Genomic DNA, 13,223 nt, shown 5'->3' with positions numbered 1-13,223 from the left:
ATAATGAGTTATTATGATTATGAGTGTCAAACTTAGACCAGGTCTTATGTTTATGACTTATATTTTGCATAAAACAGTGGGGGGGACCTTTTACCTTTTTTAATCCAGGTAAGGCTGATTTAGGCCTATATAAAGGACAGTGAAAACCTTGGGTTACAAATGTAATTCGTTCCATGACCCAGTGGGTAATCCGACACGTTCTTAAACTGCGGTAATGTTTCCCAATGAAATGAACAGAAATGCAATTCATCCGTTCCAGCCACAAAATTAAGTTATACTTGCCTTTTTATCAGTCTGGTTAAAAATATAACGCAATACAGAAATGAAAACACACTATTATAAAGAAATAAAACACTAAATAAACATGATAGTTTATTGCTTCAACTAACTTCAATTAAATAGGGAAAGGGGAGGAGGACTACAGCTCATTGAATTAAGAGTCTTCTTCCATAATAACACGGGGAAATTCTGATTCGGGTGTTTTTTCTTTTGTGTTTCTTTTCTATTTCATTTGTTGATTTTGGCACAACAAGCCAACCCAGGGAAACTTGTCTTTTTCTGTTCGGAATAAGAAATCTAAAAGTGGAATGTCACATTGTCATTTCAAAGATTAATTGTTTTACTAGTCAATTTGCTGCACATTTCTTTTGATCACTTTGATCTTTTTATTTTTTATTTTTTTTGATTGCCAAACTCATCCTATCAGCAGCAAGAGCGTGCGCCTTCTAATTTTTTAGTCATTCATTCATTTTCCATTCCGCTTATCCTCACTAGGGTCGCGGGCATCCTAGAGTCTATCCTAGCTATCTTCAAGTAAGAGGCAGGGGACACCCTGAACTGGTCGCCAGCCAATCGCAGGGCACATACAAACAAACAACCAATCGCACTCACATTCACACCTGCGGACGATTTAGAGTCCTCAATTAACCTACCATGCGTGTTTTTGGAATGTTTACAGACAGTTAATGACGTCGCACAATGCGAGAAGAAGCACAGCACAGATCTTTCCTCTCATCTACGACAAGTGCTACCTAACACTATCTTTAGCAGTATCACTCTTTAGCTTGGGTGCCATTCTGATTGCTTAACCCTTTGTTTACATATTTTAGAAAAGGTTCATTGTAACAATATCGCACCTACTCCAGTCTTTATTCATAAATGCGGCAGCTGCCGGTAGCAGTCTGTGATTGGCTGAATGTGTGTATGGGCGGAACTTGCGTGGAGTTATTTTGACGTCATTACGCCAACATTAACTGTCCGTTGTCTTAATTAAAGATACACTACAATTCAATAAAAAACATACATACTGTAAATAGTATTTTTTTTATGAAAATACAATTATATCGATTATATTTTACCATGTTAATCACAAACACTATTAGATTTGCAATTGGAAAATAAAGGATGCAAAGGCGAAAATTCCGCCTAAATGCGAAACAGATTACCGCCCTACACCGCCATCAGACAACGAGTTTTCATCTTACAGAAATGCAGAGTCAACGATCATCATGCAGCACGAGTCAAAGCACAAAATAGATCCTTCTGTTTGTCCATACCAGGACCGTTCACAAGCTGAAAATAATACTTAGCTAGAGGTAATTTTTTGATGAACATTTTGGACATAACCCGAATTGTTCATAAACTGGGTGATTCGTAACCGTGAGACAGTCTCCATTTCACGGATATCGGATAAAATGGACCGTCGGAACTGAACAATGTGACCAAAAATAGTTTCCATTTGTCACTTAAATTGCTGTTTACAAAGTCTGTTAGTTCCAGAATTGGCCACTGTTGTTTAGTGGTGCTGTGGCAGAATGCACAAAGAGAATGGGACTGATGTATTTCCGGATCACAGATTTTACAAAATGCCTATGTGGCGCCCATGTTGAATGTGGGCCATATACATGGCGGTCATTTGCTGATGGGTATTATCTATGGTGATTTAGAGCAGAAAGAAAGAAAGAAAGAAAGAAAGACAGACAGAAAGACAGAAAGACAGAAAGAAAGAAAGAAAGAGAAAGAAAGAAAGAGAGAGAGAGATGGCGGCATTGTTAACTAACGAATACAACACAAGTCATTGGCGTCTGGACCAAGCTATTTTTGGTAGAGTAACATTTTAAAAAAATAATAATAAATAAAACACTGGCTCAGCTTTATCCATATGGCTCTATTTCTGCCACACTGGTCTTCTTCTGTGGCATTTTACAGCAGAGTGCATGATGCAACGCGGTGGGTGACTGACATTATAATCTCGTGACACAACGAACTGATAATGAAATTTGTTGCAACACTTTTAATCATTGATTTTTATCAATTCCATCTATTTGTTGTAGCAGTCTTAAACATGACCCTCTCATGCCGCTCTTTGGAGTTTCACACAGATACAGGTATTTGTGGCAGGCCTCACAATGAAATTACGCTGCAAAAAGACTATAACAGGAAGCGAACCAAAGCTGCAGCGCCGAGCATGGCAAGTTTCCCCCCCACACATAACTTAACTCTGTTAACACCTTTGTCCACAATTATAAGTCATAAAGTTATGTAAATAATCTTTGTGAAAAAAGTAAGGCTATGTATGCAACTGTTAAGTCTGATGTCCACCATTAAATATAATACAGCATCAGATCAGCATCCCATTTCATACTGTCACAGGACTCATACTGTAAACCCACAAGTTATTCATTAAAATAATTTCGAAAAGGTTCCAAAAAAAGTATTTAGTTATAACTTTATGTACAGTTCTGCATTTTTTGAAAACAACTACATTGTTACTAAAAATGAAGTTCTGCTCGTTTGTTAACAAATAAAATCTTATTCATATCACACATTGTTTTTGTCCCTGAATCCAAACCCCCATGTATGCTGATATTAAGTTACTGATGCTGCTATTACGTTAATTTAAGTACAGCATTTTATAAAAAGTATCAAAAACAAATACATAGAATACGTTAAAAAATGCATGCCTTTTGTTATGCTTTGCTTTTACCTGAACATGCATGTTTCCATTGTCTTTTTAAAATATAAAATAAATTACCTGTTCAATTAGCTACTGCTTGTTGCAGACAAACTTCAGATTCACAGTAAAATCAATTTTCTGTACTGCTTATCCTCACTAGGGTCACGGGCGTGCTGGTGTCATGGGTGTGTGTTCCATTTTCACCACCTGTGCCTCATTCACCCTAATTACCCCTTGCATTTAACCTCGTGTCTCATTCTTTCTAGTCGCCAGTTCGTTGTAACTTGTCGTCGCGTTCCAGAATCCCTTGTTTCCACGTCACAGACTCACAGTAAGACTAGACCCTGTTCCGAGTATTGACCTCGCCTTTTTGCCTCACGTTTTTGGATACTGTTGCCTTTTTTGGATTGCCTGCCTGTGTACCGACCTCTGCCCGTATATTAAACCTCTCTTTTTGAAACTGTCCATTTGTTTTCGAGTCGTGCATTTTGGGTCCTATCCTCTGTTCCGTTCATGACAGAACGAACTGGCCATAGCATGGATCCAGCAGACTCAGACCCGGTGCGCAAAGCCCTTCAAGCGCAGGGTCAACGCATCTCGAAGCAGGATGAGCAGCTTGCTGTTCTCCACCTTCATCTAAATGGACTGTCGGCGCATCAATACAATATGATGAGACAAGGTGGCCTCACAGTTTGAAGTGCTAATGAATATGCTTTAGAAGAAGGAACCAGCTGGCACAGAACCCGATGCCGCCATTGTACCACCATTTCCAGGTGAAGCTGTCAGCATGCAGCCACTGCCACCTCCGCTGCTGTCTGCCAGCAGCTCTCGACCGGAGAGGTTTTCAGGATATTCTGGTACTATGAACGGCACTTTGAGCTGCAGGGAGCTGCCTTCCCCACCCAGCGGGCAAAAATCGCTTCTGTCATTTCTCAACTGACCGGTCGTGCAGAGGCGTGGGCTACTGATGAATGTAGCCGCAATTCCGCTATGTGCCAATCACAGGCTTTTTTCGTATAGACTATGGAGCAAATTTTTCAGTTTTTCACACCAGATCGTGAGGCAGCTTACTCCCTTGTCACCTTACAACAACGCAAGTCCAGGGTGTCAGATTACGCGATTGAGTTTCGCATTCTAGCAGCTGAGAGTCAGTGGAATAATAGGGCACTGCTCGACACATTTTTTCAAGGACTATCCCCCGCCGTCAATGATCATTTGTTCCCTCTAGACCTGCCGACCGACTTGGACACTCTCATCGCTCTCGCCGTAAAGATCGACAAGAGGCTTTTGGATCGCGAGCTGGACGGAGTTCGGCGGAGGGCTGAGTCACCGCGCACTTGGAGGACGAGCCACGGTGACCAGCCAAAACAAGGCAGATCCCCTGTTTCCGGTCTCAATCCACTGGCTAGCGTCACAACGGATGAACCCATGCAACTGGGCATGTTCCGTCTCTCCCCTGTGGAACGTCAACGCTGGCTGAGGGAAGGGCGGTGCTTCTACTGCGGGCAGTTGGGTCATTCCGTGAGCAACTGTCACGTCAAGGTTGACGGTGCAAGGGCACTGGAGAGGTGAGTCTGAATTTAATTAAGGAAGACCCTGCCCGGGTTCTTCCTAAAGTGACACTATGCTCTCCTGATCAAGAAATTCATACACGTGTATTAATTGACTCTGGTTCTGACACAAACTTACTCAACTCCTTCCTCATTAGACGTATGCACCTTAGAACCTTTCAAATAAAACGCCACCGCAACACCTATGCTGCAGACGGCAGTTTTATGGGCAAGATCACTCACCCCACCCAAACACTCACATTGACATTTCCTGATTCTCACTCGTAACGCATTAGTTTTCATGTTTTTGACGCCATGAATCATGACCTTATTTTAGGGAACCCATGGTTGAAATTACATAATCCCCACATTGACTGGTCCTCTGGGCAGGTTATGTCATGGGGCAGCAACTGTTTCAAGCCTCCATGTGATGTTCAGGGCTACGTTTCAAATGACAATCCACAGACCCCATCTGGGGATCCTGATTTATCTCAAGTGCCCACCTGTTACCAGGACATTAAAGAAATTTTTTCAAAGTCCAAGGCAAAATCCCTTCCACTCCACAGAACTTATGACTGTGCTGTTGACTTGCTGCCTGGAACCACACCCCCACGAGGGAGGTTATTCTCTCTTTCAGGGCCGGAACACAAGGCTATGAAGGAGTATGTGGATGAATCACTGGCAGCCAGGATTATTCGCCCATCTTCATCCCCTGCAGGAGCCGAATTTTTCTTTGTGGACAAGAAGGACAAGACTCTGCGACCCTGTTTCGATTATTGGGGGCTCAACGACATAACGGTGAAAAACAGGTACCCTCTTCCTCTTATCTCCACCGCCTTTGAGTTCCTGGAGGGAGCCAAGGTTTTCACCAAACTCGATTTAAGAAAGTCACATCATTTAGTCAGGATAAGGGAGGGGGATGAATGGAAAACAGCATTCAACACACCAACGGGACATTACAGTATTTGGTGATGCCTTTTGGACTCACGCTCCAGCTGTGTTCCAGAACTTTGTCAATGATGTCCTGCGTGACATGTTGAATGTGTATGTTTTTGTATATTTGGATGATATTTTGATATTCTCCCCAGATAAGGAGACTCACATCATTCATGTCCGCTCTGTGTTGCAGCAGTTACTGCAGAATGAACTATATGTCAAGACTGAGAAATGTGAGTTCCACTAGATGTCAGTTTCTTTTCTGGGGTTCGTGCTGGCTCCAGGTGAAATCAAAATGGACCCTTGCAAAGTTGATGCCGTGACTAATTGGACCACTCCCACGTCACGCAAAGACGTACAAAGGTTAGAAATTTCAGTTCTATAGCCTCGCCTTTGCAGGATCTTATCTCGCCTCACAGACCTTTCGTATGGAACCCGCTTTGTCAGGCAGTTTTTCAGAAACTTAAATCGAACTTTACCGCCGCTCCCATCCTCACTTTGCCAGATCTCAAACAGCAGTTTGTGGTAGAAGTTGATGCGTCTAATGCCGGTAATGCCCAGAAATGTCTCAAGGATGGTAAATTACATCCTTGTGCTTATCTCTCCAAAAAACTGACCCCAGCCGAGAGAAATTATCACATTGGTGACCGTGACCTGCTGGCAGTCAAGGTGGCTTTGGTAGAGTGGAGGCACAGGCTCGAGTGGGCACATACTCCATTTTTAGTATGGACAGATCACAAGAACCTGGAATATCTTAAATCTGCTGAAAGATGAAATGGGAGACAGGCTAGATGGGCTCTGTTTTTCACTAGATTCAATTTCACGTTATCCTACCGACCTGGTTCTAAAAATGGTAAGCCAGATGCTTTATCACACATTTTCTGCGCAGAGAATTCTTTGTCCGACCCTATAACCACTTTGCCCAAGTCATGTTTCGTTTCTCCTTTTGTTTGGGACATTCAGACTGCGGTAAAGGAGGCTCTGAAGAACACGCTTAGCCCTGAAAACAGGCTTTAAGTGGTTCCGACCATAAGGAGAGGAGTCATCCACTGGGCTCACACTAACCGGACTGTATGTCACCCAGGCATTGCCAAGACTCTATGCAGCTATGTGCTGCTAACAAGTCCTCTCGTAAAGATCCTTCGGGGGAGTTGCGACCCCTGCCAATACCACAACATCCTTGGTCAGACATCTGCGTAGACTTTGTGACGGGATTACTGGCCTCGAAAGGAAATACCAAACTTCTCACAGTCGTAGACAGGTTCTCTAAAATGGCACACTTCATTGCACTCCCGAAACTCCCCTCAGCTAAAGTCAGTGCTGAGTTAATGATACACCAGGTATTCAAGTTCAATGGTTTTCCCAAGAATGTGGTATTAGATAGGGGTCCCCAATTCATTTAGGAATTTTGGAAGGGGTTTTGCAATCTCATAGGTGCTACCGTCAGTCTGTCATCTGGGTTTCACCCTGACACCAACGGCCAAACAGAGAGGCTGAACCAGGACCTGGAGACTGGGCTCCGATGTCTTGCTTCACAGGAGCCACGATCGTGGTCTGAGAATCTGGTTTGGGTCAAATTCTCTCACAATTCCCTCCCCTCTGCATCCACTGGTCTATCACTTTTTCACAATGTGCATGGTTACCAACCATCTCTATTTCCTGCCATAGCCCCAGAGTACACAGTTCCAGCGGCATTGACCTTGGTGAGACGCTGCAAGAGGACCTGGGAGCGAGCCCACCAGATGCTGCTGCGCCAGGGACGGAACTACAAAACCACTGCTGACCGTCGGAGGACACCGGCCCCGAACTACAAAGTGGGTCAGCGAGTTTGGCTCTCTACCAAACATATTCCACTCCGGGTGGAGTCCAGGAAGCTTGCTCCCAGGTTCGTTGGGCCCTTCTCCATCACAAAGATCATCAACCCTGTCACCGTGACGCTTAGGGTCCCAAGGTCGATGCGAGTCCACCCTGATTTTCACGTCAGCCTGCTCAAACCTGCCTAGGAGTCCCCTCTGGTCCCGCCTTCCAGACCCACTCCCCCCCCGGTTCGTGGATGGAGGTCCTGTCTTCACAGTGAGGCGGCTGTCGTCGTCTCATCGGAGGGGGAGGGGGTTTCAATATCTGGTGGACTGGGAGGGCTACGGGCCTGAGGAACGTTCATGGGTGCCATCTGCATTTATCGTGGATGACTCGCTCATTCGGGACTTCCACGTTGCGCATCAAGGGGCTCCGGGGCCGTCTGGGGATGGGGGGGGCGGGGGGTGTACCGTCATGGGTGTGCATTCCGGTTGCTGTCGTCCCCCTGTCTCATACACACCTGCTCCTGAGAGCATCTTCACCACCTGTGCCTCGTTCACCCAAATTACCCCTTGCACTTAACCTCGTCTCATTCTTTCCAGTCGCCAGTTTGTTGTACCTTGTCGTCGCGTTCCAGCATTCCTTGTTTCCACGTCACAGACTCACAGTAAGACTAGACACTGTTCCGATTATCGACCTCGCCATTTTGCCTCATGTTTTTGGATACTGTTGCCCTTTTTGGATTGCCTGCCTGTGTACCGATCTCTGCCGTATATTAAACCTCTTTTTTGAAACTGTCCATTTGTATTGGAGTCGTGCATTTGTGGACCCTATCATCTGTTCCGTTCCTGACAGCTGGAGCCTATCCCAGCTATCTTTGGGCGAGAGGCGGGGTATACCCTGAAATGGTTGCCAGCCAATCGCAGGGCACAAATAAACAAATAGCCATTTGCGCACACATTCACACCTAAGGGCAATTTAGAGTCTTCAATCAACCTACCATGCATGTTTTTGGCATGTGGGAAGAAACTGGAGTGCCCGGAGAAAACCCACGCAAACACAGGGAGAACATGCAAACCCCATACAGGCGGGGACGGGATTTGAACCCTGGGCCTCAGAACTGTGAGGATGATGTGCTAACCAGTCACCACTGTGCCGCCTCACAGTAAAATATTTTGGAAATATAACTGAGTCACTGTCAATCTTTATTATATACAAAGCTACGGTATGCCAATTATGTTGGAGTACACACATCATGCTTGGTCGAGTGTTGCCAATGAAAAGGTTAGTATAGAGCCATGTTTGATTTTACATTTTAGATTTATTTCTTTGTATTTATTTATTTATGCAGTTGTTTTTAGCAAAATATTTTAATTTATTATAAGATATTTGGTAAGTGTTCGTTTAACATTAAACCCGCCCACTCCAAAAACCCTGGTCTGGCCACCGGCCAGATACCCAACACCACAAAGAGATTCCAGTCCTGTAGGAAACACTGGATGGCATTTTCTACAATGACTATGAAGGCCTATCTGGGACTGGCAATCTCTACCACAAGTTGGGGAGACAAAAGTTGATCGTGCGGCGATTGTTTTCCTCTGTTGTATCCCACTTGCAGACGTCCTTGAAGCAAAGGAGGGGTCTTCCAGTACAGTGCCGTGAAAAAGTATTGGCCCCCTTCTCAAACACTTACATTTTTGCATAGTTTCCCCACTTTAAGATAATCAAACAAATGTAAATATCGGACAAATATAACCCAAGTGAACTTAAAATGCGGTTTTTAAAAGGTAATTTCAATTTTCATTTATTTAGGGGGAAAAAACTTAAAAGTTACCCGGCCTTGTGTGAAAAAGTAATGGCCCCTAACTGGTTGGGCCATCCTCAGCGGCAACAACTGAAATCAAGGATTTTCTATAATTGGCAACATGTTTTTCACATCTCTGTGGAGACATTTTGGCCCATGCATGCTTGCAGAATTATTCGAATTTAACAAAGGAGTTCCTCTGTGGCCTTCTGAATGAGTCATTGCTGTTCTCTTCGTGTAATCTTTGTAGGCCGGCTACTCCTGGTGAATAATGGCTCTCCCTTTGGTTCGCTGGAATCGTAAATATTTTGAAATGGCTTTGTAACCCTTTCTAGACTGAAAGATGTCAATTACTTTATTTCTTGACTGTTCTTTAATTTGTTTGGGTCGTGTTATTTTGTTGCAGCTTTTTTAGATCTTTTGTCCAACATGATTTTGTCAGACAGGTTCTGTTTAAGGCCTGAAAGGATAACATGGGTCCTGCTTCCTATGGGCTCACCACCTGTTGGAGGGGTCTTAGTGCAGTGTGAGCTGGGGGATGGCCGAGGACAGGGACCTTGGTGATCCAATGCCCAGCTACCGAACCTGGCTCTAGGGATGTGAAACATCACCCCTCTGGCAGCGAAGGAGGCTGGTATGTGAGGTCAAGAAGTCCCGACTAGATATAGTCTTGTGGCTTGTCTCCACACACAGCTCTGGCTCTGATACCAGTCCTCTCAAGAGGGGTTGGACTCTCTTATATACTCTGGAGTTGCCCATGGTGAGAGGCACCGAGCAGGTGTGGGTACTTATCCGCCCTGGCTCAGTGCCTGTACATTGGGGTTCACTCCAGTGGACGACGGGGTAGCCTCCTTCCGCCTTCAGGTGGGGGAATGGGCCCTGACTGTGGTTTGTGCCGATGCACCAAATAGCAGTTGAGAGTACCCAGCTTTTTTGGAGTCCTTGGAGGTGGTGCTGTACAGCGCTCCTGCTGGGGACTCTACCGTTCTGCTGGAGGGGGTGTCCATACGCGCACTTGGCACCAGGACACCCTTGGCCAGTTTGATGATCGACTTTGTGGCCATGTCATCATTGGAATTGCAGCTGCATGTCTTGGACAGTCTGGTGAAGAGCGGCACGGAGCTGTCAACTGATCACCATCTGGTGGTGTGTTGGCTCCAATGGTGGGGGAAGATGCCAGTCCGAACAGGCCCCAACGTATTGTGAAGGTCTGATAGGAAGGTCTGCCACAATCAGAAGGAGTTTCAATTCCCACCTCGGGCAGAACGTCACCCACGTCCCTAGGGAGGCGGGGGACATTGAGTCAGAGTGGACCATGTTCCACGCCTCCATTGCGCAGGCAGCCGACCGGAGCTGTGGCCGTAAAGCGGTCTGTGCCTGTCGTGGCGGCAACCCTCAAACCCAGTGAGGGATGCTGAAGAAGGAGTCCTATGCATGTTATTATTGCATGTTTAGTTATTGTGTCCACCTAGGAGGAGGGAGGAGTTCGGTGAGGCCACGGAGAACGACTTCCGGACGGCTTTGGGGAAATTCTGGTCCTCCATCAGGTATTTCAGGAGGGGGAAGCAGTGCACCATCAACACAGTGTATAGTGGGGATGGCGCGCTGCTGACCTCAACTCGGGACGTTGTGAGTCGGTGGGGAGAATACTTCGAAGACCTCCTCAATTCCAATGACATGCCTTCCCATGAGGAAGCATTGTCTGGGATCTTGAGCCGGGCTCACCTATCGCTAGATTTGAGGTCAGTGAGGTGGTTATATAGCTCCTCGGTGGCAAGGCCCGGGAGGTAGATCAGATTCGTCCAGGGTTCCTAAAGGCTCTGGATGTTGTGGGGCTGTCCTGGTTATCACGCCTCTGCAACATCGTGTGTACATCGGTGACAGTGCCTCTGTATTGGCAGACTGGGGTGTTGGTCACTCTTTTTAAGAAGGGGGAACGGAGGATGTATTCCAGGGGGATCACATTCCTCAGCCTCCCCGGTAAGGCCTATTCGGGTGTGCTGGAGAGGAGGGTGTATCGGGAAGTCGAATCTCAGATTCAGGAGGAGCAGTGTGGTTTTCGTACTGGCCGTGGAACCGTGGACCAGCTCTACAACCTTGGCAGGGTCCTCGAGGGTGCATGGGAGTTCGCCCAACCAGTCTACATGTGTTTTGTGGACTTGGAGAAGGCGTTCGACCGTGTCCCTAGGGTGGTCCTGTGGGGGGTGCTTCGGGAGTATGGGGTACCGAACCCCCTGTTACGGGCTGTTTGGTCCCTGTACGAACGTTTCCGGTCCCTGCACGTTTCCGGTGACGGTTGGACTCCGCCAAGAGTCCTGGGGGTTGAGGGGTCCTTCGGGAGTACGGGGTACCGAACCCCCTGATATGGGGTGTTCAGTCCCTGTACAACCAGTGTCAGAGTTTGGTCTGCATTGCCGGCAGTCAGAGCTGGACTCCACCAAGGCTGCCCTTTGTCACCGATTCTGTTTCTAACTTTTATGGACAGAATTTTCTAGGCACAGCCAAGGTGTAGATGGTTCCCTGTTTGGTGGCCTTAGTATTGCATCTCTGCTTTTTGCAGATGATGTGGCTCTGTTGGCTTCGTTCAAGCCGTGATCTCCAACTCTCACTGGAGCGGTTCGCAGCCGTGTATGATGCGGTTGGGATGAAAATCAGGACCTCCAAATCTGAGACCATGGTCCTCAGTCGGAAAAGGGTGGAGTGCCATCTCCGGGTAGGGGATGAGATCCTGCCCCAAATGTAGGAGTTCAAGTATCTTTGGGTCTTGTTCACGAGTGAGGGAAGAATGGAACAGGAGATGGACAAGCGGATCGGTGCAGCGTCTGCAGTGATGCAGACTGTATCGGTCCATTGTGGTGAAGAAGGAGCTAAGCCGAAAACGAAGCTCTCAATTTACTGGTCGATCTAAGTCTCTACCCTCACGGTCACGTGCTGTCGGTCATGATGGAAATAACAAGATTCCAGATACATGTGGCCGAAATGAGTTTCCTCCACAGGGTGTCTGGGCTCTATCTTAGAGAAAGGCTGTGAAGTTCGGTCATCCGGGAGGGGCTCAGACTAGAGCTGCTGCTCCTCCACATTGAGAGGATCCAGATGAGGTGGCTCAGGCATCTGATTAGGATGCTTCATGGGCGCCTCCCTGGTGAGATGTTCCGGGCACGTCCCACCGGGCACAGACCTCCGGGAATGACCCAGGACACGCTGGAAAAACTATGTCTCCCAGCTGGCCTGGGAACGCCACAGGATCCCCTGGAAGAGCTGTATGAAGTGGCTGGGGAGAGGGAAGTCATGGCAGTAAAGCTACTGCCCCCGCGACCCGACCTCAGATAAAATGGATGGCTTGATAGTTCTGTTTATGTGATATCTTGATTGAACATGTCTGGAGGTCATCAGGCTTGATCAATGAAAATTTACAAAAAATTGTGATTAGCCAAAATGTATTAATGATTTACCGGGGGTAATTACTTTTTCACACAGGGCCAGGTAACTTTGAATAGTTTTTCTTTAACCATTAATAAATGAAATCATTTTTAAAAAGCATTTTAAATTCACTATATTTATATTTTTATGATATTTAAATTTATTTGATTATCTTTAACTGGGGAAACAAAAATATAAAAATTTGAGAAGGGAGCCAATACTTCTTCACGGCACTGTAGATTTTGCCTCTCACTCTGGGTTATCAGGCATTCTCCTCTGCAGCTCCAAGGCTGTGGAACGCCCCCTCCTGGACCATCTCAGAGCCCCACAAACTACAAATGATTTTCAACGTGTCCTGAAAATATATCTTTTTAAAAAAGCATTTTGCTAAATGTGTTTTTTGTTTCGCTTTTTAAATTTCCCCCCATATAGCACTTTGAGACCTATGGATGTATAGTGTAATACAAAGAACATTTATGATCATGATAATGATTATTATTATTAGTGCCCAAGCAGCAACCGCTGCAATGCTCCTATTGTAATCGTAGGAATTATTTTTGTTTCTGTCATGGTCTGTGTTTTAGAGTTTTGTTTAATTGTTTTCCTGTGTCCCATGTTGTTCATGTCTTGTGTGCTCATTTATTTATTGTAACCACCTGTTCTCCTCAACACTCTCCCTTTTGTCAACCAATCAGCTCCCTCCAGCCACTTGTGTCTTGTCCAGGTGTTCCTCATTGTCTCCTCAATTTGTTTGTATTTA

At 45.9% G+C, this 13,223-nt stretch overlaps 1 protein-coding gene across 1 annotated transcript in view; it reads right to left on the bottom strand.

The window, feature by feature from the left end:
• trappc11 (trafficking protein particle complex subunit 11) overlaps nt 1-13,223 on the bottom strand; it is a 172,304-nt gene that overhangs the window by 138,686 nt on the left and 20,395 nt on the right.

This window comes from Phycodurus eques, chromosome 9 (assembly GCF_024500275.1).
Source record: "Phycodurus eques isolate BA_2022a chromosome 9, UOR_Pequ_1.1, whole genome shotgun sequence".
Taxonomy (NCBI): Eukaryota; Metazoa; Chordata; class Actinopteri; order Syngnathiformes; family Syngnathidae; genus Phycodurus; species Phycodurus eques.
The sequence above is the reverse complement of the archived record's forward strand: the minus strand, read 5'-3'. Positions and strand labels throughout refer to the sequence as shown.